The following is a 26,326-nucleotide window of genomic DNA, read 5'->3' on the forward strand; positions in this document are numbered from 1 at the left end:
CACTGATTTCAGTGGAGTTACTCCCAATTGATACTGGTGGAATTAAGAGAATTACTAGCTTGTGACACAACTTGATTTACACAGCGATTTTTTATAGTTAATTTCTTCAGCTCGGTTTAGTTCCTTCATCCTCTTTCCTGCTGACAGTTGCCACTGTGGTATACGATACCACTCTCAATGGTCATCAAACACAAGATGCATGAGTTAGCAGTGAGCCAGTTAAAAGAAAAAGATGAAGTGGCTCTGGTTGTAAAACTCATATAATTTATGCAGGAACTTGGAATAACCTTGGAGCTATGCAGTCTGTGTTTGCAGTGGACACCAGTCAAGTTATCCATCTGGTCTGGCTTTGTCTGCTCCTGGCTCACGTGCATTACAGAACCCACATCCTTGTTCCTTTTGGGATTATGGGATGGCTTTAGTAATGATTATGTTGTAAGAGAGAGGAGGGTGGATGAAAATTGGAATAAACACAAAATTAATTAAAAGTTTAATTTTCATTGGCTTTGAGCTATATGCAGACATGTTTATATAATACTAATATCCAAATGGACACTTATACTTTAAGTAAATATGGAATAAAAGCACAATCCTAAATCCTTAATTAGGGCCAAATCCTGTTTCCCCTGAAAAAGTCGATTTGTGCAAGGGTTCTAGATATGTGATGTTTAGATACCATGGTGATCAATACCCTGTACATGTCTCAACAGATGGAAGAGTTGGTCTAGAAATGATAAAAGAACATTCACAAATAATATATTTGCCAGCTGAGGGGGGAAAAGAATATTGAATTATTTATCAGGTCAATATTATTCAACCATCAATAGAGCTGGGAGAATAATTTACCAGTTTACTTGTGAATAATTTATTCATCATTTGATGACAGCGGGGCGGGGGAGGGCTGGAAATTAATGAAATAAACTTTATTCAGTCATAGACAGCTAAACAGGGCACCAACACAGGAGCTGAGGACATAGACTCATAGAATATCAGGGTTGGAAGGGACCTCAGGAGATCATCTAGTCCAACCCCTGGCTCAAAGCAGGACCAATCCCCAATTTTTGCCCCAGATCCCTAAATGGCCCCCTCAAAAATTGAACTCACAATCCTGAGTTTAGGCCAATGCTCAAATCACTGAGCTATCCCATACCGGCTCCCACTTCCCACAGCCCCCATTGGCCTGCAGTGGCGAACCATGGCCAGTGGGAGCCACGATCGGCCGAACCTGTGGATGCGGTAGGTAAACAAACTGGCCCGGCCCGCCAGGGGCTTTCCCTGAACAAGCAGTTTCCCAAGTTTGGGAAACACTGCTCCATATCATTAATGATCTTGCTCCAACCAGACCGCCCATGACTCGATTGCCGACACTTCAGTCAGAGAATCATAGAAATGTAGGGCTGGAAGTGACCTCAAGAGTTCATCTAGTTGACCCCCCATGCTGAGTCAGAGTCAGATACACCTAGACTATCCCTGACAGGTGTTTGTCTAACCTGTTCTGAAAAACCTTCAATGACAGGGATTCCACAACCTCCCTTGATAACCTATTCCAGCGTTTAACTACCCTTACAGTTAGAAAGTTTTTCCTGATAGCTAACCTACATCTCCCTTTCTGCAAATTAAACACATTATTTCTTGTCCTACCTTCAGTGGACATGAACAATTGATCACCATCCTCTTTATAACAGTTCTTAACATATTTGAAGACTGTTATCAGTTCCCCACTCCTGTTAATAAACCCCAGAACGACATTTTCTTTTCTTTTTTTTGCAACTGCATCACATTGTTGATTCACACATTCATTTTGTGATCCACTATAACCCCCAGATACTTTTCTGCAGTACTCCTGTCGAGCCAGTTACTCCCCATTTTGTATTTGTGCATTTGATTTTCTTCCCTAAGTGCAGTGCTTTGCACTTGCCTTTGTTGAATTTAATCTTACGGATTTCAGACCTTCTCCAATTTATCAAGATCACCTTGAATTCTACTCCTGTCCTCCAGTACAGTTGAACTGAAGTTGGTCACTGCATTTTCGGTCTTAGATACCTATGAAGGATGGAGAGCTATGAGGCAAAGGTTTTGGCTCAGTAAGCTACAGGATCTGGTCCCATATTTCTAGGCAAGTAAAACAAAATCCTCTCTGAGAAATATCTTTGATAAGGAGTTGCTGCGCATGAAAATAAAAACACATTTAAGAAGAGAAACCATTTCATTTTGCAGCTGTAGAAATCAAAATCTTCAATGGGTACATCAACAAGCTAATAAGATCTACAACATATCTTGCAAGTTCGGCTATGAAATTGATTCTTGTAGTGCTTAGAAATTAAACAACAAAGCACTCACATTCAAAGGTAAATAAATCCTTGCTCTCTCTCCTCTCATTGCATGTGTTTTCACGTTTGCTAGTGTGCCATGCACCAATTCCAGTGACAATCTTTTTTAAAATAATGTTTAGGTTTGTTTAATTTAACGGCATCTTCTTTAAACGTGTCTGTGGAGGGGAAAAATTCACTTGCATTCTGAGATGTGTAATTCATTCAAAAATATGCCACAACTGTAGAAAATATTTCACTGGTTTGCTTTCAGTTTGCCTTGCCACCACACAACAAAGCCATAGCAAATCCAACCTGAATAATAACCATCAGCAACAACAGACTGCCATTAATAAAATCAAAGAAATTGCTTATGTCGTATTATGATCTCACAGTATAACAGCTGTCATAAAAATATAAGGAAGCCTGTGTATGTGAGCACTGGAGTCTGTTCTCCCTTCAGTGTGCTAGGTTTAATGGGAGATATGTTTGTAATTTTGGGGGGAAATAGACACCCTTTATAAAAAGACTAAGTGGAAAGAAAACTACTAGCTGATCTACTTCTATCTATTAGGATTGTTTTGCTCTTTGTTCCTTTGTTAACCACAAAGTGTAAGTGCTGAAAATATAACAGAGAGAAAGTTTATGAATTATACACAGTCTCAGAGTTTATTACTGATCTCTACTCGTCCTCTTGGGAATCATTGCAGGAACAGCTTTGAGCAAATTCCAAATTTTCAAATGGGCTCTCCATTCCTTTATCTCATTCAGCTTTTGATATTGTGCATAAATTATTTATCAGAGCTGCCATTATTTCCTTAGCTTGAGTTGTCCTCTGGCACCATGTCTGCAGAATGATATTCACTCTGCATTTGCAATTACTAAACTTAAAAGAAATCAGTTAATTCTTCCTCTGTTCAGTACTCTCATTTAGCAGAATGATGTGTTAAGGACTGAGATGTGAACTGAATTTCATTCTGACCCTGAATCCTAATTACTCTTTTAATCTTGCCGTTTCATTGGAATATGTAACTAAAGTTTATATAAGAAATATTTCTCTTTTCCTTTTTTTTTTAAAGGGGGATCGGGTGGGAAATAGGTTTTTTCCACATCATAAAATTGTCATTAGTGCTTCACTGAACGATGTGCTGGTAAATTTAGAACAGGGTTCTCTCTTACACACTTTGAGCCAGATTCCTTGAAGGTAATTTTTGAAGCAGTTCCACTCAGGGCACCCCAATCTCAGGAGGATCTGAACAGAACTGTTTCTCAATTACTTCCTCTTAAACCATGTGAAAGAGACACCTCATTGTTTCTCACTCCAATAAATACAAAATATTCTTGAGAAAATCTTGCTTATTCTGGTTGATTTCCTCTCCTATTACTCTTGTGCTGTGCCTATGTCTCTTCCCTCTTCCTCTTACACTGCTCTATCACTGACACCGATCTAATATCTAGTTACCAGTGGCTGCTGGAGATTTCCATTTAAAAACAAGCATTTGTAGTTTTGCATCTAAAATAACAGGCTGATGTATTGCAGCAGCGGCCTGATTCAGCTTCGTCTCGTATGCTGCAGAAAGGGGCTCAGAGTTCTGCTGATGCAGACCAGCCTCCTCTCACTTGTGGAAGTGCCCACCGGGGGGCACCATCATTCCACTCCTGCCCCCAGCACACCCCAATCTGGAAGCCTCCTGTGAAAGAGGAGAAAGGGTGGTAGCTGGAGAGGGGGCAATCTGTGTCTGATTCGGGCCTACCTGTACAAAGCACTCATGAAGCAACGAAGCCCAGATCCAACAAAGCACTAAAGCATGTGCATGACTTTAAACATGTGGGAAATCTCATTGACCTTAAAGGGACTCTTCTTCTGTCTGAAGTTACAAACATGCTTAAGAGCTTTGCTGGAATGGAATGTGCTGCCCCCTAGCAGCAGTGCACTGTGTTTCTCACCTGAGGCAGCTGTCAGTACACATTATAGGCAGCAATGCCTTCTACTGAGATGGGCCATTTACCTTACATCTACACAGCAGACCTTATTTTCTGCAAGTGCAGGGTCATGACCTAGGTAGATATAGCAGCAATAATTACTATACTGCCTGAAACTTTGTTAATACTAGTGGCCTCTGGTAAATTATTTCCTTTGTCTTCCATACAGATCTTTAGATCATCTCAATCTTTCAGTCTTTGAAGTTGCTTCTCTCCTCATCTCTCCATGCAAATTGTGGCTATTTCCTATCTATTGTATTTTTCCATTAGAAATAATGATGTTTTCTGGGTACACAGATAAGTCAACGCTCACTATCGCATCCTTTACTCATGACAAGTTGTAGTTACTTTTGTGAGTAACACCACTAAAATCAATAGAATTATTTTTGACTGAGTGCTACTCATCATGAGTAAGGGGTTAAGAACCTAAGGTGAAATCCTGGCACTGCTAAAGTCAATGGCAAAGCTCCCACTGTCATCAATGGAATCTGGCCTCTAGAGAATTGCTAATGGCAGAGGGAGTCTTTCACCTCCAGGTTATCGGTCTTAAGGCTGGCCATTAATATTCAGCTCTCAGAATACATTATAGTGACACCATGGCAATGTTTTAGGTGTGCTAATGGAGTTGTCATCTTGCATTTAAAAATGAATTCACATGTAATATATAAGTTAGCACAAAGGTAGGGCTGAGTTGGGATTTTAAACACAGAAAACACAAATTGCATTTTTTGAAGGTTCACACTACACCTTTCCCTTTCACTTTGCTTCCCTCTCTCCCCCCACATTGTTGTTGTTGTTTTTTTTGGGGGGGGGGAGGAGTTTAGTGCTTGTGAAAGATGTAGATATAATATCCCTGGCCACACACAAGGTACAGTCCAGACAGATCCAGTACAAGCTTCCCCAAACTACGTCACCAATGTACCTCAAACCTGCCCTAAAAGGACCACCTCTCAAAGTGAGAGACCTGTGACTATAATGTTATGCAAACACACCTGCCTCTACTGTTACTTTGTCCTGCCACTGCCCTTCCCACCATCTTTCTGTTGACTCACTTGCTCCATTTTGTCTAAATCTTAGAATGTGAGATCTCTGGGTCGGGGCTGTCTGTGTTATTTGTTTCTACAGTGTCTAGGGTAACTGGGCTCTGATCACTGTGTACAGTCCATAGGCAGTAATGTAATAATAAATAATAGTTGAATAGCTGAAACTGCTAACAAATGGCGCCAGTTCTGATTGTGCCCCGCCTCTCACTTTATGCACACCCATTTCTGCAAGCCTGGGGAACTAGACTGACTGAAAAACAAAACAAAATACTTTTCCTGCATTCTTACAGCTCTGATCAACACACACACACACAAAATCAGCCATACAGCTGGCAGTGAGTTTGTACTTCTTGATGCACCAGGCAAAAAAAATTATCTGACTCTTTCATCTCTTAGAATTGTAACAGCTTCTTTCCATCGCCAGCAATCACAGAATGCTTGCCTTTGAAATATATTGTCTGAGCTGGATATTTACAGGCAGCATTTCTGAAGAGTAATATTTTGTTTAGAGCATAAAGGTATAAAACCATAGTGATTTCGTTGCACATTTCTGTGCATTGTTATTGTAGAAGTTACAGAAAGGTCTATTCCCACCACAGTAAAACAGCCATTGTTATTATTTTCTTTTGTAAAGGATTCACTATGAATGTTACATAACAATAACAGCTGTTACGCTGATCCTTTGAACAAAACAGACGATAATGCAATTGAGCTTGCTTTTGGCAAAGGACGGTCAGTTCAGAGGGATGTCTAATGCTTTAGATTAAAATGTGGATGAGTATATTTGATACCATTTCACTACTGTGAATTCCAATGCATTCATTATCTGTTATTATAATACGTATTTCCTGTACATTTCCCCGGAATTTTGCCATTTTCACACCCTTGATGGCAACAAGAGCTGAAAAAAGCAGACATAACCATGGAGTACCTTATGCCAAAGGCTTTTTCTCAGACTACAAACATATCAGCTTGGATAACAAAATCACTCCAGTAACATTTCTTTCCTCTTGTCAGGGGTAACTGCCATCTCACCACCAAGAAAAATAGACCACCACCTCTCTCCCACCCAGACAACAGAAGTGATTGAGTTAAATCCTTAGCTAGGACCAGTAGTGCACTGAGCTATACCAAGCAGCAGTGATATTTCCACTACCTCGTAGCAGATCTGATTGAAAGTCATAGGGAAAGTGTAATTCTGTTTCTTTTACTGTTTTTTAGGAACAGTACACAAAGCAAACAACAACAAAACAAAACAAACATGATGTCTAATTTACTTAAACAAAATCAAGCTATGTGTATATTTTTTTCATAAAATATATCTGTTTACCAATACCCGCCCTTCAGGGGCAGGGGGAGACTTTGAAAATAAACAGGTTTTTTCATCAAATTTCTGTTTTTTAAAAAAACAAACTATTTTAAATTAGAATTTCAGTGGTAGATTCATGATCCCATAGAACAGGGATCGGCAACCTTTGGCACGCGGCCTGTCAGGGAAATCCGCTGGCGGGCCAGGCTGGTTTGTTTACCTGCAGCCTCCGCAGGTTTGGCCGATTGCAGCTCCCACTGGTCACGGTTTGCCGTTCCAGGCCAATGGGGGCTGCGGTAAGTGGCGTGGGCCGAGGGATGTGCTGGCCGCTGCTTCCCAGAGCCCCCATTGGCCTGGAACGGCGAACCACGGACAGTGGGATCTGTGATTGGCTGAACCTGCAGATGCTGCAAGTAAACAAACCGGCCTGGCCCGCTAGCAGATTTCCCTGATGGGCTGCGAGCCAAAGGTTGCCGATCCCTGCCATAGAAGTTTATCACAATGCTGTGCTGAAAGAAAGATTCTCAGTGAGTTTATTGGCTCTCCAGGGGCTTTGTGGGCCTCCTAAATTCCAGTTCTGCAAAACCTATTCCACATTGTAATGAGGAAGAACTATCTCCTCTCTGCAGAATGACAGATTAAGTTCTTCTGGCTCCCCCTTTCTAGCTCTGACATATTGTAAGTGAATGTCAAAGAGCCCAAATTGCTGATTCATCTTTTAAATTATACACAGGTGCTCCAGTCAGTCAGGAAAAGAATAAGGTTCATTTATTTATCCATCCCCAGCCATTTTGTTTGCCTGTGTTAATCTAATAGGTTAGCTTGTTGCAGCGGACTCTTTCAGCCCCCAAGTTGTTGGCAGCATTGATAAGCAACAGGTGCCTGTATGAAGGAAATGGCAATTAGGCTCTTGGGAAGATGTTACTGGTAACATTGGGGCTGATTCCTTTACAGCTGCATGGAAGACTTTTTAAAAAGTCCGAGGCTCCAAATTACCAGGCCTTTGCTAGCTCAAATCTGTTTCAGAAATGGATTAGGGAAAAGAAAGTTGTGACTATGTGACCTCAAAATTATGTGTTTCTAGACAGCAGTGGGCAGAGAAAGGAGAGATTCCCACAGATTATCCCACAATAAATGAAGAAATCCCAAAGATAATGACAATGGGTCCATGGGGAGCTGTCTCTGACAGCAAAGATTATGAGAAAGGCAATAGTGGTAGAGAAAAGATCACCCTTAAACTATTAGGTATTGTCTTCCCTTTAGGACAGCCTCTCTGAAACCATGCCTCACTTACTAATAGTGGAAAATAAAATAAAGCACCAAACCAAACAGTAATTAGTCATAATCAGTAAGAAGTAGAGCTGAATTAATTAGGTATGTGCATGGTTAGCATTTCTCAGGATCAGGCTGTAGGTGACTTTGGACAAGTCACTTGCCCTTGTGAGTTAAAAAGAAAAGGCAGACTTCCATTATAAAACAGATACTGCAGCTGAGCTCTGCTATCCTGAGTAAGCAATTTTTAAAAAATACAGTTGGAACATTAATTTGTTTCTACTCTACAGGAACTCCCTAGGTTCCCAGAAAACTATGAAAAACCTCTGGTGAATGATACCACACATAGCTCCCTCTTGCCACCATCTTCAGAATTCTGGAGCAGAGATAAATCCGCTTCAGTGCTTACTAATGGTCCACTGCTCTTATTCAAGCTCGCTGGTGTGACTCTGAGTTGAAGAAGGTGATTCTCAGCCACTGTAAATTGTTGTAGTACCATTGCCAGCAGTGGAGCTGTGGTGATTTACACTCACTGAAGATCTAGCCATATGAGTTGTTGGGTTTTTTTGCACCCAAGAACATGTATATCTGTCACTAGTGCATTCCCCCATCCTTCCTTGTGAATGAGGTAAAGAATTCATTAAAATCTTTCCTCATAGCCTACATCTTCTTTGACTAATTTATCCCTACTGCCTTAAAAGCCCTATTGATTAATTTAATGGACCTTTTATTCTTTCTATAGCTGCAATATGTCTTATCTCCTTGTGTTATCTTCCCTTTTATTCTATTTTAGATATTCTTAGACTCAATCTGCACTTTCCTGCTCTTTTTGTACCTTCTATACCAGCCGAGACTTTGGGGATGACATCACAAGAGGTTCTCATCAATGTCCAATCACAGGCAGGTCCCTCCCCAGCTGGCAGCTGCCAGTCACTGAATGAACTGTATAGCCTGAAGATATCTGCCTTTTGACAACTGTGAACTGCAGTTGTCAGTCAGGAAGCAAATTTGGGGCCACTGGGAAAAACATTCTACCCCAAATATCAAGGCTGGGGGAGGATTCCTCAGTGATATCTGGTGTAAGATTTACCTTTATCGTTAATAGAAAAAACCTGAAGGGAGTTGGTCCCTTTTCCAGCCCCTCCCCTTTGCTGGAGACTCATGGAAGTCACACCTACCTTTAGGCCGCAATAATTCCTGTGGGCACTAGCAAAGGGAATAGGGAGAGGACTACTGAGATGCATTTACGGTGGTTTGCTTGTGGATGAAGATGGTGAGAGAGGGCCAGGTGCTAATGTTTAAAAGTTAGGGCTTCAACTCCCCACATATTGAAGTTTCTTTAAAACTATTTTAATATTGTAGGTGATCCAACTTCATAGCAATCTGTGGGAGACCACAACAGATTCTCCTTAATAACAGTGCTAAATCAATAAGTCATACTGTGTGCTGTGTGCTATATTGACTATCTGGGCTTTTTACAAGTTTCCCATCCGCCTAAGGCAATTTGTGTGTTGATGTTTAGACATGACTGACATAATGCAACAATCTGGCTTATTTGTTTACTTTGTAACTATGTAAGATGCTGACAATGATTATCCCAATTGATTGAGGACATGCATTTGTTTACTGTGTCATAGAAAGTAATAAAGATGCTTTTTTTTCCCTTCAGATGATTGCTCCAACCCTTAATAAGAATGTTAACATATTTCATGAGCTCTGCACTTTACCAGGACACTAATGAATCCTCAAATCCTATTTCGTTAGTTTTGGAGCACTCGCTACAGTAGCTGGAACTGTAAGCCTGTTGTCCACTCTTTAGCAGTGTGCTGCAATATAATGGATTGATTTATTAAACTGTCTGTGAAAAGAAATCCCCTTCAGAAGAATATATTTCCAATATTTGAATTCAAAACATATCAAACTCATTAAATAAGCCCTTCTTGTTGGAAATTGGTGCCTCCTGATGGAGAGAGCCTGATGAAAGAGTGAGCAACAACAGGTAAATGATAAGAATAAATCAACATGTTCATGGACCTGGTGGCAGACTATATTCTCTGTGCACTGAAGCTCAGAATTTAAGACAATTCCTCTAAATCAAGGGATTCTTTCTGATGAATCCTATTTCCAGTTCCCTCATGTTAGTAACTTGGCTATTCATTGGCTATTTATACTGAATGTGTTTTAGTTGTTCACAAATATCCACCCTGGGTTATTTAGAGCAAATGACATATGCTTTTCCTAGAGGAAAAAAAAGGCATTGCCTTAGTTTTGGTGTGTCTAATTACAATCACACTCTCTATCATATGCATCATCTACTCTAATTACCCAGAGAGTTGGCAGTGTTTAACAATGAAGCAAGGAGTGCTCTAGTGTCCAATTAAAGTTTTCTTTGTGGATTAATAAGTCATGTCTCCTCAGCCCCACTGACCCAGAGGTGTTAATCTTCACCTTGTCATTCTAATCTTAAAACAAAACTCTGCAGATCAAGAGTTGCAGAACGGTTGAGTTAATTGTTCCATTAGACTGATGCAGTCCCCAGACCCATGTCCAGTAATAGACTATTCCTTGAGTTTCATTACACACCATGCCATAGATCACAAGAAGCAGTGAAAATCCACTGCTGCAGACATTTGCAGGAGGTTGCCAGTAGCTCGGATTCTGCTCCATGCTTAGCTGTAAGTCATTTTGGTATAATTATTTATGCTGCCTGTACATATGGAAAGAAGCATTATGCTTATTATACATGGTCAAGAGAAATTTTAGCACATAAAAAACCAACCACAAAAGTAATATAATCTATAAAGTAAATAAACCAGTTAGCTACCCTAGTACTCTTTGAGTAGAAGGCATTCAGTGTTCCACGGGTAAAGGACAATAAGCCACAGGTATTTACATTGCCTAGATTCTTACCGATTCACAAGATTACAAGAATCACGTAGAGCAAGATGAATGTGGTTAATACATGTTCCTCAAAATTTCAGTGATTTAGAAACAAAATTTTAACCATGGTCACTCTATGTTTCTATCTGTTTTTTCCAAATAGTCACACAGGTGAAGTTTTGTTTGTATGAAGGTTAACAGAAAACGATTCCCGTATTTGTAGCCCAAATACATTTCATGATCACTCCCTTCCCAAGCAGCTTCTCGTTGTGATATGAGCTAGATAGGGGAGGAAATGGGGACTGGTCCTGGACCAATTCTTTCATGGGCTACATATCTATATTGCTGAGCACACAGAGAGAGAAGGATGGGATCAAAGACGGAACAATTTTATGGGGGGAAAGAGTTTGTGGTGGGTTACTCAACTGAATAATCTTTCCCCCCCCCAATATCTCCTTTCCTATCCATCACCATCTCTATAGCTTCTTTCTCTTTCTCCTTTATCTATCACATAAATCTCTCCCTCCTCTCCAGTCACTCCTGCCCATGCCCCCAAGATGATAGGGCTGACACACTTTGTCCCCTCCTTCCAAGTATGGATGGAGCAGGTGAAGACCCAGTAGTGTTTTATGCTTTGTTGTGTCTGGATCATCTGCCATGTAAGATCTCACTCTGACACCGGGTTAATTAACAACCTCCGGCACTATTGTGGGTGCTTTTACAACATGGCTTCTCAGGCTGCTCCCCAAATGTTCCAAATAGGTGCCTCAGGAAACTGTTTGTATCTGTTAGCACTTTCATGGTGTTACAAGTGGCATGTTGACTTCAATAGCTCTTGAGCATATATTTTTCTTCACCACCTCTTCCCACAGTGTCAACCACCTTTTCATTTTAGTTACTCCAAGTCAGATGGCTGCTCCTCTTTTGCCCCATTGCATTCTCTCCTGAACATAACGTAAAAGGTGCCAAACATTAAGAGGCACAAGTGTTCTTGTTTCTACCAAAGATTATGCTACAGCAAATGAAGCTGCTGGGCAGTTTTCTCAACACAACTGATCCCTCATTTGTATATTTCTTTTTGTTTTGTTTTGTTTTTTTTGTTTCTTGAAGACTTTTAAAATAATTTCCTTTTGTAATAAAAGCAGATAGACTATTATCATGTTTGCTCTCTTTGCCTTGTGCCTACAGAAGTTACGAAACATTGTCCTGGATTCAAAGCCTTTCCTTTGTAAAAGAGGTAAGTTACTGGTACATAAAGGTGTGTTGCCTAGAAAAGTAGCTGTGCTGGATCATTTGAATGATTAATTTAAACAAGACACCTCAGAGATAACTTGGTTTCCCCCATTACTTATTTGAGGTCCAACACCACGGCTGCCTCACTGGGATGCTGTGACTGTTTCCTTGTGCTCCCCCATCTGTGTATTGTATCCATTGGTTTTCTTCCATCTTAGACTGTGAACTCTTGAGAGCAGGCACCATCTTTGTGTTCTATGTTTGTACAGCACCTAGAACAATGGGACCCTGATGCATGACTGGGGCCCTTAGATGCTACTGCAAGACAAATCATAATAAGTAATAAATAGTGCTTATTATCATGAGTAGTTTCACTGAAATCACTGGGACTATACATGGGATTACCCTTGGGAGCAGTTGCAGAAAACAATCTTTAGAGCTTCAGTGTGTGAATTTATGCGCTATGGTGGAAGGAACCAGGTGAACCCTAATTGTGTTTTTGTTTATTACAACCATTTAAGCAGCTAATCTTTTGTAACCTGGCATTTTAAAAATAGATATCACAGGGTTTATTAACCATTCCCCAGTCCCTTGTATAATCACTTATATCATGCAAAGTGGGCTGCTACCAGATCTAAGGCCTAAGGCCCAGATCCATGAACGGACATAGACTGAGCAACATGGTGCCTGCCTTTCAGGCACCTAGAAAATCACAGGAACAAGACTGACACCCACAAAAGTGGAGTTAGATGCCTCTGCTCCCAATACAATGCGTGCTGAGAGATAAGTGCCTTAGACTACTATCCACAAAGCCAGCATGCTAGGTAAATGTCCTAACCACTACACTATAGAGTCATGACCCAATATATATTTAATTATTCATTGAAAGTGGAACTTCAATAGGAGAGATTGAGGGAGTCCCCTATCAGAATGTTCCACAGCCTAATGGTTCGGGTACTCACCTGATAGGTGGCAGATCCCTGTTTAAATCCTTTCTCCCCCTCTGGTGGAGGGGGGGATTTGAACCAGGGTGGATAGTTATACTCTATCCACTAGACAAAAGGCAAGGTCCTTCTCTCTCCAGGCTGGCCCTTTCGCGTGAACCCCTTTTGTGAGGGGCCTGATCCAGTAGACATGTTCATATGTCACCTACTGGGTCAGGCTTCCACACCATGACTTGTATGGCTGGACACCTATCTTTCCTGGTTTGTGACTCACTCTGAGGTTTGGGCAGGAGAGAGGCATCTGGATGCCTATCAGGAAGCAGTGGTGTGCATGGTCTGGCAGGAGATACATGCCTGGGAGCTTAGAGAGAGGCTGCAGTGTACATGCCCAGAGGAAAAATCTTAGACATTGAGTGAGGTTAGGAGTACACAGAGTTTGGGGGCAGGCAAATGGGGGTTTTGTGGATTGCAGTGGTGCCTCAAAATGGGACTGAGAGACCCAGCTACTTTCATGGATCCCACCCTAAGTTCTTATGTTCAATTCATTAGCAGGGGCTGAGATGGGCCTTAGCCCCGCCCCCCCATCCGTTGCCACCCTTGTGGCCCCAGCCTTGCTCCTTTTCTCCCCCCTCTCCCCCCTGGCCAGGTCAGAGGCTGGAAGCTGGAGCTGGGTAGTGCACAATCCTGGCTGCTCCTAGTTGGTGAGAGCTGCCCAGGTGGGAGGACCCCGCTCTGGGACTGACAGAGCCCTCAGGGAGCAGTGACCATGGGGGCAGGGCCCAAGAGCCTGGGCCAGAGTGGGTCAGTCCAGGCCACTGTGGAGAGCCTGGACCCTCCACCCGCCCTGGGTGACACACCCAGGTGGGCGGGGACATAGTCCGGGGGCTGCTGTTGGGCACCCCTGCCCCTCACTCGGGTTTACTTATCTGCTGCTGCTTTCTCTGTTCTGCCTGCAGAGCTGGGCAGCCGGAAAGCAGCAGCAGCTATGGGCAGGCTACTGTGGGGGAGGGGGAAAGCTAAGGCAAATTTTGGGGTGGCTATAGACCCCATAAGCCTCCTCCCAGCACTGTCCCTGTTCATCAGGTATATAAGCAGAATGGTTTTTGTTCCTAGCTTGGCTCAAGTCATTTCCATGACTCCCCATTATTGTTCCCAGAAAGAAGAAGTACGAGACAGTGCTGGAAACTGGTGTAGACAAACTAAAATTGTGTATGCAAAAACATTATTGTGAGGCAAGTAAAATGCATGATAAGTAGTTAATGTCTTTTGTACAATTTTTTGCCATTTATGTATTTTTCAGCAGACTTGTAAAATGCATCAGTTGTAAGGGTTTTGCATTTCATATTTCTTGATAATTTCTTTTATTGTAGCACTTCATTGAATGAGTATCTCTGAGGATTATGTACAGAAGCTAGTTGTGAAGTAATTTTAGCTTTTCCCTTTATAAGAAACCGTGAATTTTAATGATATTAATGCTGCAACGTTGTGATACAAAATTGGGAAAAAAAGCTGCATGCAATACCAGGCAGAATGCAGCACGTTAAAAAAGCTATTAAGATAGCAAGGTACATTTTCACCTTAACTGTGCTTTCCTTTCCTTTTGCTAGATAGCATGAGAACCGTAATGGTATTTAAGTCTCATTTATGTCTGAGCTTTTCTTGTTTTTCTTTTTTTCCTCTTTAAAAAGGAAAGCTATGTTTACTGTTCCCACCATGGCAGCAGTTGCTCTTTATGCACATGGGGTTTGATCCAAATCCCAGTGAAGTTAACGGGAGTCTTTTCATTGATTTAAATAGGTTTAGAATCAGGATTCTGGATCTTCCCAGCAAGTTTCTTAGAGGGACAAGCTTTGCAGTTGGCACCGTGGCACTGGAAGTAGGAGTGCTGCCAGGCTGATGTCATGATCTGTGTGCCAGGCCTGCTACAGTGATATTTTTAATATTTTCATTTCTAATTTTTTGTACGTGAAATGACATAACTCATTCCTCTCCCCCAGGAACCTCCAGCTGGGGGTGAGGAGTATTTCCCACCCCACACTGAGACTGGAGTACATTGGGGGCTACAGGGGTGTTCTGCCGTTCATGGAGAACAAGGAGCAGATAGTGGTAGAAGGGCACAGTGATTGTGTGTGGGGATCTGAAACAGAGAAACCATCCTCACCGAAGGAGTGATGTGACTCTCACAGCTAGCAGTCTGCAGATGCACAGGCTCTAGTAACTCTAACAGGGAGCAAAAAGGATGTGAAAATAAATGAAGGCTTTAAGAAAGTGCTCACAAAAAGTCTCTCACAGAGATGTTTTAATGAAACCAGATCTAAAATAAGAACCTTCCTGAAACTTCACCCAGCTTTCAGGCTAAATATAAACCTTATTTGTGGTTCAGGAAAGTTTATGCCATTGTCTTCTTATCTTGAGGGTCTGAGCTACAATAGCTCCTTCCTGGTCCTATTACCACTTTTAACGAAGGGACACGAGATGACATAGTGCAGATCGGGGCCTCTATTAGTCTTTTAGAAATTATAAGTAATGGTATGGGTCTTTGTCAGGGTCTGGGATGATTGCATTATCCACAGTAGCAGAGACAGGAAGAGAATGAGTCAAAGAGCCCTCTTGATGTTTGGAATCAGATAGAGAGATGAAGAGTTAAATTGAGTCTGAGCTTGAAAAATAGTTCAGATATGGATTTAATTCCATGATGGAAGAAAGTTTAGACCAGTTCTTATATTCTTCTGAACTGTCTTGCACGTTACTAGTTACTAATTACGCAAACACAATAAATAGCATATACAGAGTAGCCCCCAAGACACTCCGATTTCTATTCTGTTAGCCCTTTCCTTGCTCTCAAAGCTTGTTTTATGACCATTTTCCTTTTGGAGGAGGAACTCCTTTGACCCCATCAATGGTACTTCTTTATGGGCAGCAGGACTTGATCGTCTCCCCACTCTTCCCTCCCCTGCTCCCCACCCCCGATTCCTGTAGAACTGAGTTTGTATTGTAACAGAGCTTTGTTGTGCTTAAAGTTTTTTTAAATACATTTAAGAATATAAGCTCAGTTCTGCACATTTGTCTTCTTTAACATTTGATTCCCTTTCTCTACCTTGGCCTTTTCCCGTTGACCAATTTTCTCAAAGAAGAAATTGTCAACATCAGCTGCACGCAGCATGGTGTCCATATTACCTCAGTTAAAGAAGGAAATTTTATGTCTGGACATGTGTAGCCTTGTGGGAAAAGGTCTTATTTCACTCACTACAAGCATAGCTGTATGGCTAGCAGTATTTCTCAGGGGATGGCCTTGTTTTTTTTCTTTTTTTAAATCAATACTGACTCTTGACACATTTTCATTTACATCAGTGCCTGGCTTTCAGACTGGGCACAAATCAATAGCCAGCTTTTAACACTGCTCAACTAGTTTGTTCTATGTAAAAGACGAGAGATTTGCCTTGAGGGGCTTGTTTTTTCCACTGGGCTGCAGGCCGACTATCCACCATTAACACACTGTGATTCTTGGGAAGGAAGTTTGAATTTACTTAACTAGTCTTTCTGTGACTTATCAGAAGAGCTTGAACTGTAGCATTAACCACGTGATATTTTCTTCATCACTACTTACAGTCAATTGACTTTGTACTTAGTGAAAGTGTTTGAAGCAGTCGACTCAATGTTCTAGAGGGCAAGAAGTCAATAGGAAGAAGAAAGATTTAGTTTCAAAACATACAATACATGGCCTTTAAAGCTGAAACCATGCCAGATATTCATTGATGCTTTATCATGCTGCTGATGTGCTGTTAGTGAATTTTTGTTGCTTGCACGCTGGAGAGAACATGGCAGTGTCTTTACTGAAGTTCCACCAAAAAGGTATGGCATTCACATCATCTCACATCTGTTACTTCCATTGAAGGTGCAGATGCACTCAAATGATGCTTTCCCCCTTCAATCTAAAATCTACATAAGGGGTCAAGGAGCCAGGGAGTTTCTCCAACCTGTGTTGGTTTATCAGCTGTTTAGTTTCATTTAACTTGTCTTCATAGTTCAGTTGAGGACAGACATGTTCAGCTGACACCTTGTGTTCCAGATACATTGACAAATGTTACTCCAATACAAAACAAGTACCGAGCCAATCATGTTATCCCAATGCTCAACAAGTATGCATTTCTCAATAAATCATTAATTTTTGTTAACAAAATACTTAAATATGCTGTCAATGCCTTTGTAGTTCATGAAGCCGCCACAGGGATTTTTCACACTAAAGGAGTGTATGAACCATTGGATACAAGAGTCCAGAATATCGAGTAGCTGAATGTGATATCTTCAAATTGCTTTTCACTATGAGTAACCTCCAAGAGAAGCCTGACACATGAAATGGTCCATCATGACTATTTATTTAAAGTACCATAAAAGAGATGCCTGATCAGATTCTGGCACATCTTTTGACTGCTCTGCACCACTCAGGGGATATGAAGCAGCTTGAAGCCTGGCTTTATGGCCTCATTGGGGATTCTCCTTGCACAAAGGGAATCCCTGGATGGCACAGAGCCAAGTGTAGCGGCTTACTGCCTCCTCTGCCCCAGCTCCAGATGAAGGGAGAATTTTCAGTGGAAAAGAGGTCTGGGATGTGGCAGGGTAACTCACTGCTCTGGCCATCCCCAGTTGATGGAAGCGTCCCTTGGGTCTGTGGACAGCTGGGTGTGAGACAGAACAGCTTTGGGACTTTTTCTGAATTTCACTGGGGACCAGACTTACCCCAGGATATTGGAGCCAGACTAGTCTGGCATAGACTAGAGTCATCTTTGCCCCCATTGTCCTTTTTTGGTCCTGTGCCAAGTGCAACTCAGCACTCACAGCACTTAACTATCTAAATGGATACATATAATTAAGGTTTTGTCACAGTTATTTTTAGTAAAAGTCAGGGACAGGTCACGGGCAATAAACAAAAATTCACAGAAGCCTGTGATTTGTCTGTGATTTTTACTAAAAATAACAGGAGGAAAGGGGATAGGGCTGACTGCCTGGTGAGGGAACTGGAAGCTGCGGGGCCCCTACTGCTCCGGGGCTGAAGCTGAAAATGACACAGAGGTCTCTCTGTGACAAAATCTTATCCTTACATACAATCATAGAACTCTGCATAATAACATGAAGTGCCCATTGGTGAGCATGGAGCCATTGTTTTCCCTGACAGATTATTAAACAAAAGAATTATACTTTTCACAGTATAAACCAAGGTTCATGTCACAATTTAAGGAGTTTATTAGCTTCAAAGGATAAAATTAGCATCCCATAGAAGGAAGGCATTTATACAATAGGCTGTGAGCATTTTCCTCTATAAACAGATGTAGTTGTTTGTGGCTTTAGCAAAATTTCAATTGTTTGGCCCATATTATATGAAGCAGCTCTCAGTCTCAAACTGTGCAAATCAAATTTATTTAACAGTTCAAGTTTTCTTGACCTTTGTCTTTCAGGAGTTTAGAGTTACAGGACAACATGTTTTTCCCATTGGAAGACATTAAAGTGGTAAAAATGATAAAGATGTACTTTCAAGGAAATTCATAAAGAAAATTTGCCAAAGCTTTCCAGAAATTCACATTCTGTTGTTTTTTAAACCAGACTATAACATACTGATGTGGAAAAAAGTGAATATAAGTGTCCATTCAAAAGTTTACTTGCCTACTACTAATATATATTCTATAGATAATAATATTAGTATGTGTGAGTCAGAATGAAGAGGAAATATTACCTAAACTCAAAAACAAAAGTTTATCAAAAAAGAGTTCAACTAGACAGTATCTTTTAGCTAACACCTTCCCACATTCACTCTTTGTCCAGAAGCGTTCACCTTCAAAAAATAAACCAAACCCTAAACATTAGAGAGTCTGGAAATGAACAGTTAAGAGATTCAGTCATTTCATCTGTGCCATAAAATCCTTCACCACTCAGTCACTTGGCATGTTTCACAGCACCCACCCCACTAAACTTTGTTCTCTAAAACTTGTAAAAATATATGAAAAACTCAAATTATAAGTAAATTGGAGATTGTAAAATCAGATTCCCTGTGCAAGGGACCCATTCCCAATAGATTATAATATTTTCACACACAATACAGCATACCTCACTATGAAACCATGAACAGTCAGATTTACCAGTACACTCCAGCTGTTTCATGCTGCTCAGACAATACCAGGTAAAATGGGTTTACCGATGCTTTATGTCATATTGTGAGTCTGACCCACAATAAGTTACCTGGTATCCAAAATAATTAAAAATACAAACTTACAAGCAATATACAGCCACACATAATTGTACAACACCGTGTTATCCACATATTTTATTCTATCAAATAAATAAAACATTCACTTTCCATTAATAAAAATACTTTTCAGTGCCACCTACACTATGAGAAAAAATATATTCTGATGTACTGTACTCCCAAACTATATACCCTTTTAAAATCCTTAGTCTATTTTAAATAATAACAGATTTCAACAGTACACATTCAGCAGCACATTTCTATTATAGAACAAAACACTGAGACAAAGTTAAGGTGCAAAATTTGGCCAGCCCAGTCTTCCTTGAGATTTTATACAACTATTGGAAATATATTGGAATATCAAATAAGAACATAAGAAAGGCCCATACTGGGTCAGATCAAAAGTCCATCTAGCTCATTATCCTGTCTTCCGACAGTGGCCAATGCCAGATGCCCCAGAAGAAATAAAGAGAACAGGTAATCATCAAGTGATCCATTCCCTGTCCCCCCATTCCCAGCTTCAGGCAAATGGAGGCTAGGGACACCATCCCTGCCCATCCTGGCTAATAGCCATTGATGGACCTATCCTCCATGAATTTATCTAGTTCTTTTTTGAACCCTGTTATAGTCTTGGTCTTTACAACATCTTCTGGCAAAGAGTTCCACAGGTTGACTGTGCGTTGTGTGAAGAAATACTTCCTTTTGTTTGTTTTAAACCTGCTGCCTATTAATTTCATTTGGTGACCCGTAGTTCTTGTGCTATCAGAAGGAGTAAATAACACTTCCTTATTTACTTTCTCCATACCACTCATGATATTATAGACCTCAATCATATCCCCCCTTAGTCATCTCTTTTCCAAGATAAAAACTCCCGGTCTTATCAATCTCTCCTCATATGGAAGCCGTTCCATACCCACAATAATTTCTGTTGCCCTTTTCTGAACCTTTTCCAATTCCAATATATCTTTTTTGAGATGGGGCGACCACATCTGCACGCAGTATTCAAGATGTGGGCGTACCATGGATTTATATAGAGGCAATATGCCATTTTGTCTTATCATCTATCGCTTTCTTAATGATTCCTAACATTATGTTTGCTTGTTTGACTGCCGCTGCACATTGAGTGGATGTTTTCAGAGAACTATCCACAATGACTCCAAGATCTCTTTCCTGAGTGGTAACAGCTAATTTAGACCCCATCATTTTATATGTATAGGTGGAATTATGTTTTCCATTGTGCATTACTTTGCATTTATCAGCATTGAATTTCATCTGCCATTTTATTGCCGAATCACCCAGTTTTGAGAGATTCTTTTGTAGCTCTTCGCAGTCTGCCTGAGACTTAACTATCTTGAGGAGTTTTGTAACATCTGCAAATTTTGCCACCTCACTTTACCCCTTTTTCCAGATCATTTATGAATATGTTGAGTAGGACCGGTCCCAGTACCGACCTTTGGGGGACGTTGCTATGAACCTCTCTCCATTCTGAAAACGGGCCATTTATTCCTACCCTTTGTTTCCTATCTTTTAACCAGTTACCAATCCAGGAGAGGACCTTCCCTCTTATCACATGACAGCTTACTTTGGTTAAGAGCCTTTGGTGAAGGACCTTGTCAAAGGTTTTCTGAAAACCTAAGTACACTATATCCACTGGATCCCCTTGTCCGCATGCTTGTTGATCCTCTCATCATTTTCTATGAATGTTTGAAGTGTTGTTGTTGGTCCCAGGATATGAGAGTGACAAGGTATGTAAGGTAACATATTTTATTGGACTAACTTCTGTTGGTGAGAGAGACAAGCTTTCAAACTACACTAAGCTCCTCTTCAGGTCTGCAAAAGGTAACCAGCTAAATACAAGGTGGAACAAATTGTTAAACATAAGGGATAACACACGTTGCAAGAAATCATTTAAATTGAAGTGGGCAATTAATATCTGCAGTTATTGGACAAAGAAGAGTTAATAGGTTATAGGGTTTGTAATGAGACACAAAAACCAGTGCCTCTATTTAGTCCCTGATTTTTGGTGTCTGACAGAGTCATGAATTTAAGCTCCCAGGCACACCTTTTGAAGGTGTTGGGAAGGTTTCCTTGGAGGATAAGAACTGAGAGATCAGATATAGAGTGGTCATTTTGTGAAAAGTGTTTACCCACAGGTGATAAGGTGTTTTTGTCTTTTATCATTTTTCTGTGTGAGTTCATGCAACAGCATAGTGATTGTCTAATTTCACCCATGCAGCTGCTGTTGGGGCATTTGATGTACTGGGTGAGGTACACAACATGTAATAAGAATGCATAGGATCCATGATCTTGAAAGGTCTGAAGAAGAGTTCTGTGTAGCTCAAATGTTTGTCTTTCACCAACATTTCCCATGAATATGCTTTACAATCATTATGAGATATATATGAATTAATTTGTGCAGCATTTGCTGATCACTGACTTTGGAATTAGTTTCTGTTCAATATGAACTGTTTAAAATTAAAAAAAAAAAAATGGACCAGCTTGTTCTTTTGCTTACACCAGTTTTACATGGATATAACTCCATTAACTTCAAAAAAGTTACTCCAAATTTGTACTGGCATAAGTGAGAGAAGAATCAGGATTATTATTAAAATTCTTCATATATTTTTTAAAATCATATTTGATAGGAACAGAGAAAGTGTCATACTGGTTCACACTAGTGATCTACCTAATCCAGTATCCTGGCTCTAAAAATAGCAAATAGCAGCTGCTTGTAATAAGGTATAACTGAAGTGGACAGTTATGGAATAACCTACCCTAACCCCTTCAGTTAGTTGCTGGATTATGACCTGGAGTATGAAGGTTTAATCTCTACTGTACTTTAAAATCCTACTTAATGTAATATTAATAGTTCTCATGTTTATTAGAAATGTTTATTTTTTAAAATCCTACTCAGCTCTTGACCTCAATGTATATTGTGACAGAGAGTTCCATAGGCTAATTATTTACTCCTGATTCAGCTGATTCAACAATCCTACAATAACAGTAGGTTTAAGTCAGCTTTTGCTTTTATTAACATGTAACTGAAATAGAAGAGACTCATCTCAGAAGACACACATGACAGCCAGTCTGACCCTAGCACAAAAGCAGAAATGGGCCAAACAGAAAACACATTTTTGAGCACCCCTGAATTGTGGTGAAGTTGAACTTGGAATGAAATTTTGCATTTGGCTGCATCTCTCTAGTGGGTCAACTGAAATGCTGGATTTGAACAACTCAGAAGTTTAGGCCATCTGAGGCCTAAGGAGGGAGAGATCATGGTTGTAACAGCAAGGAAGGCTATTTTTCTGAGAAAAGCTTTTTAAAAAATATTGTATGTACTATGGTCACCCTTAAAAACTTGCCAATTGACTGCATAACTTTCCCTTGGTATTTGCAGCTCAAAGTATTTCTTATAGTAAGGACAAGACATTGACAGAACCAGATTTTAAAGGTATTTAGGCACCTAAAGATACAGATAAGTGCTTACTGTGGTTTTCAAAGCACCTAGGTGCCTAAATACCACTGATGTCACCTAAATATCTTGAAAAATCTGTCCCTGAGACACTATGATGGGAGAGCAAGATAGATAGATTCAAATGAATATTGCAGGTGCTCTGATGAGGTAACTACATCTACTTATCGAAGTTTTAAAGCTTAAAGAAAGGTAACAAATATGTTAAAATACTATTTACATAACAGTGTCTATCTAATCTATCTATGTATCTATTGGGATCTCAGGGGACATATATTGCAGGATTTATAGCGGTCTTAGGCTAATTTAACAGACAGGAAAAGCCTGTAAAAGCCACATGGTATGATGAACTCTGGGTTGGACATCAACAATCAAGAAACCAGCGCTGATTAATAGGTCCCCGCGGAGCACAGGAGAGAGTGCATCTGACATCCTGTCTTCAGGGTCCAAGCACTGGCTTTAAATTCCTTACTTTTTCCACAAGTGGGAGTGGATGAGGGAAAACACAATTTTCTTTGCCTTAGAGGAATTAGTTTAAGTATATGTGGTGGTAGGAAGCTTGAGTAGACTCTCCATCTCTACACAACTCTTTGCTGTCAAAACCCAGGGACTGAACATTTTTAAAAAAAGAGGTTTCTATGAGCCTGCATTTGATGGTGAATGGGTCTGCCGACTGTAGAACTGACACTGGACCTGCAACTTGTTGCAGCTCAAAAGGCCACTGATCATTCTGATTTTTTTAATGTTACTATAATTTATTTACTAATATGCCCTCTGCTATAGAAAACATAAATGACATGTCCTCTGCCCCCCTCCACTTATGCTGATGGAGAGGTGCACAAGTGTGCCAGGTGTAAGGCAGCCGCTTTGCAGGATGTTGCCCACTCACTCACAAAGTTCACAAAGCCCCACATCAGGTACACTGTGGGTTAACAGGGATGTGCCTTCACTCCTGTCTTCTTGTCCCCCAGAAACTGCGCAGACTCTAATAGTTGTGCTTTCACAATGCCATTTATTCTGAGTTCCCTCTACCACTATAGTCCCCATGCAACAGTCTATTTACAATATCCTTGCTGCTTTTGACCCTCTTATCAGGACCTGAGGCAAACAGATGTCTTGTGCTTCCCTGAGGCCTCTGTGGGTATGTCTATACTGCAATTAGACACCTGCAGCTGGCCCATGCCAATTGATGCAGGCTCATGGGGCTTGGACTGCAGGGCTGTTTAATTGCAGTGTAAACGTTCAGGCATGGGATGAAGCCTGAACACTTGGAGTCCCAACTTGTGGGTCCTAGAGCCCAGGCTCTAGCCCGAGCCCAAACATCTACACTGCAGTTAGACAGCCCCTTAGCCACAGCCCTGCAAGCCCAGGGTTTTTAATTCCAGTGTAGACCTACCTTGTGTGACTGGGCTCAGCTGATGAACTAATTAGCTCTTTATCCCACACAGCCCGCTAGCCTGATTATCTAATTACCTCAATCAGCTTTTCTCTGGGGAAATAATTGACCTCTAAGTGATCAGAGTGCAGCTCACCTCTTCGCTTCCTGCACTCTGTCACACATGGGTTATGGTTTAATTTTTTTGCTCTCAAAAGCATATTGGTGTGCCTGTAAAGGCTGCTTCTGAAAGCACATTATCCCCAAATACACATCATAATAAACTCTGATGTAGTGGACTTAATCAATATATTTAATTAATAAAATTGCTATGTTAATTATTATACCTACTGAAGAACCTCAGAACAGAGCTCCTTTATTTGATTTTAGTTGAGGAACTCTATTCAAGTCCTGCTAGAAGATTTCATCCTGTGACATTTGTGTCTTCATATTTTAAGTGATTTAAAAAGCCACACATTTTAAAAAAGTCTTATTAGAAGGAATATAGTAGGCCAAATTCTTGGCTTTTGCTAACACCATGACAAGAAGTGCATTCTATTTTCCTTAAAATTTTCAGCATTGTACCTCTTGTCCACTCTTTCCTTCTGCCTCTCCAGCAATTATCTTTCCTTGTGCTTTCCAACAAGACACATGCTCACCCTAATTGAACGTCCAAATTACAGTGAAGAATTTGCATTTTCTGGATTCTAGTTTTCATGCATTATTAACTGCACTGACAAAAGATGTCCATACAATAAGTGAGACATAATGGGGTTCTACTAACATGACATGGAAATCGTGTTCTGTGCCATTCATTTTGTGCTTATTTTGATAGAACAGAACTGACGGACTGTCTTTTGATACAGTGCAGCAGAAAACCTGCTCTTTGTCAATTCTCAATTGTACAGAGAAATAATTCATATCTGTGTGTTGAAAATAAAGGCTATAGTATTTTTAAAAAGTAAGATCACATTCCAGAATTAGGGATATGCCTAAACTATGCCTGATCCCACTGCCCTTATAGGGGCAAAACTCCCATTAACTCCAATAAGGACTGCCTGTTACAATATAGCCGACTCTCAAGATTTTATCATGAGTCTCAGGAGTCTCATGATATTTGGCACTTTTCTTAAAGCCGCAGCTCTCAGATTCATGGGATCATGAGAGAATCTCAACCTTCATTACATAAAATAAATAAAGGAAGGAAGGAGGATCCTAGCCTTCTTGGTTGTGGAGAAAAACTTACAAACCTGACTCAAGTGTATCCTTAAGGCTCAAAAACAGCTTGCAACTAAAAAGCTCCTCCCAAATTTATTTTAAAAATAGTTTATGATTTTTAAGCCACTCATGATTTTGGGGATCTGACTCATGATTTCTGAACCCTTGTGGTTGGCAGCACTGGTTTCAAGAAAATCCTCTGGCACGAGAAAGCCATGCAGATGGCCCAAACTATGATAGAGTTGTCATGTTTCTGCCATGGGGAAAACAGCAGAGTGGGGACCAGTTATACAGAGGGCCCCCTAACCTCTGTATGACACAGAGGACAACTCCAACCTGCAGACTGAGAATGGGAGCAGGGGAATGCAGAATGGCCAGTGTATGCACAGTTACACAGATCCACTGGCAACACCTCAGCATAAGAGGGTGGGGGGCTATGTAGGCTGCTTCATTTTACAACCACTGTGGAATGGCTCTGTAGCCTCAGAACAGCATTTAATCCCACCTGATGCCCATAGAACTCTTCAGTTTTAAGCCTGATTTGGGCCTATATGAGGTATTGTCTAGTTTTCTGTTGTCAGACATTTTAAGGTAAATAATTTAATATTAGTGTCTGACCTCATCTGATTTATTAATGAAGGCTTTATCCCGTGGTACCAATGTCTGGCCATTGTATACCTGGCCTGAATAAATGATGGACAGCACTGCATAAACCCCACCCGCAACGGGAAATACCAGGACAAGAAGGACGTTTTTGGGGAAGGATGGCCATGTGGTGAAGGAACTACAATAGGACTCAGGAGAGCTGAGTTCAATTTCCCATTTTTCAGCAGACTTCCTCTGTGATTTTGGGCAAGTCAGTTAATCTCTCTGTGCCTATTTTACCCATTGGGAAAGTGAGGATAATAATAGTATTTCCTTTCTTCCTCTCACCTATTTAAATTATAAGATGTTGCTTATATGTTGTTAAATTATGATGTTAAATTATAAGATGATTTAACTGGGAATTGGTCCTGCTTTGAGCAGGGGGTTGGACTAGATGACCTTCTG

The 26,326-nt window shown here is 40.7% G+C and overlaps 1 protein-coding gene across 8 annotated transcripts in view; it reads right to left on the minus strand.

Annotated features, from left to right (window-relative positions):
- HS3ST5 (heparan sulfate-glucosamine 3-sulfotransferase 5) overlaps window positions 1-26,326 on the minus strand; it is a 265,381-nt gene that overhangs the window by 17,020 nt on the left and 222,035 nt on the right. The window contains exon 1 of one of the 8 annotated variants that reach the window (XM_084623589.1): window positions 288-308. The exons of the other annotated variants lie outside the window; for them this stretch is intronic. The gene's annotated coding sequence lies outside the window, so the exon portion shown is untranslated. Of the gene's footprint in view, window positions 1-287; window positions 309-26,326 lie in introns of those variants that run through there. 8 annotated transcript variants of the gene reach the window in all.

The sequence above is a fragment of the Lepidochelys olivacea genome (genome assembly GCF_965140295.1).
Source record: "Lepidochelys olivacea isolate rLepOli2 genome assembly, chromosome: 3".
Lineage (NCBI taxonomy): Eukaryota > Metazoa > Chordata > Testudines > Cheloniidae > Lepidochelys > Lepidochelys olivacea.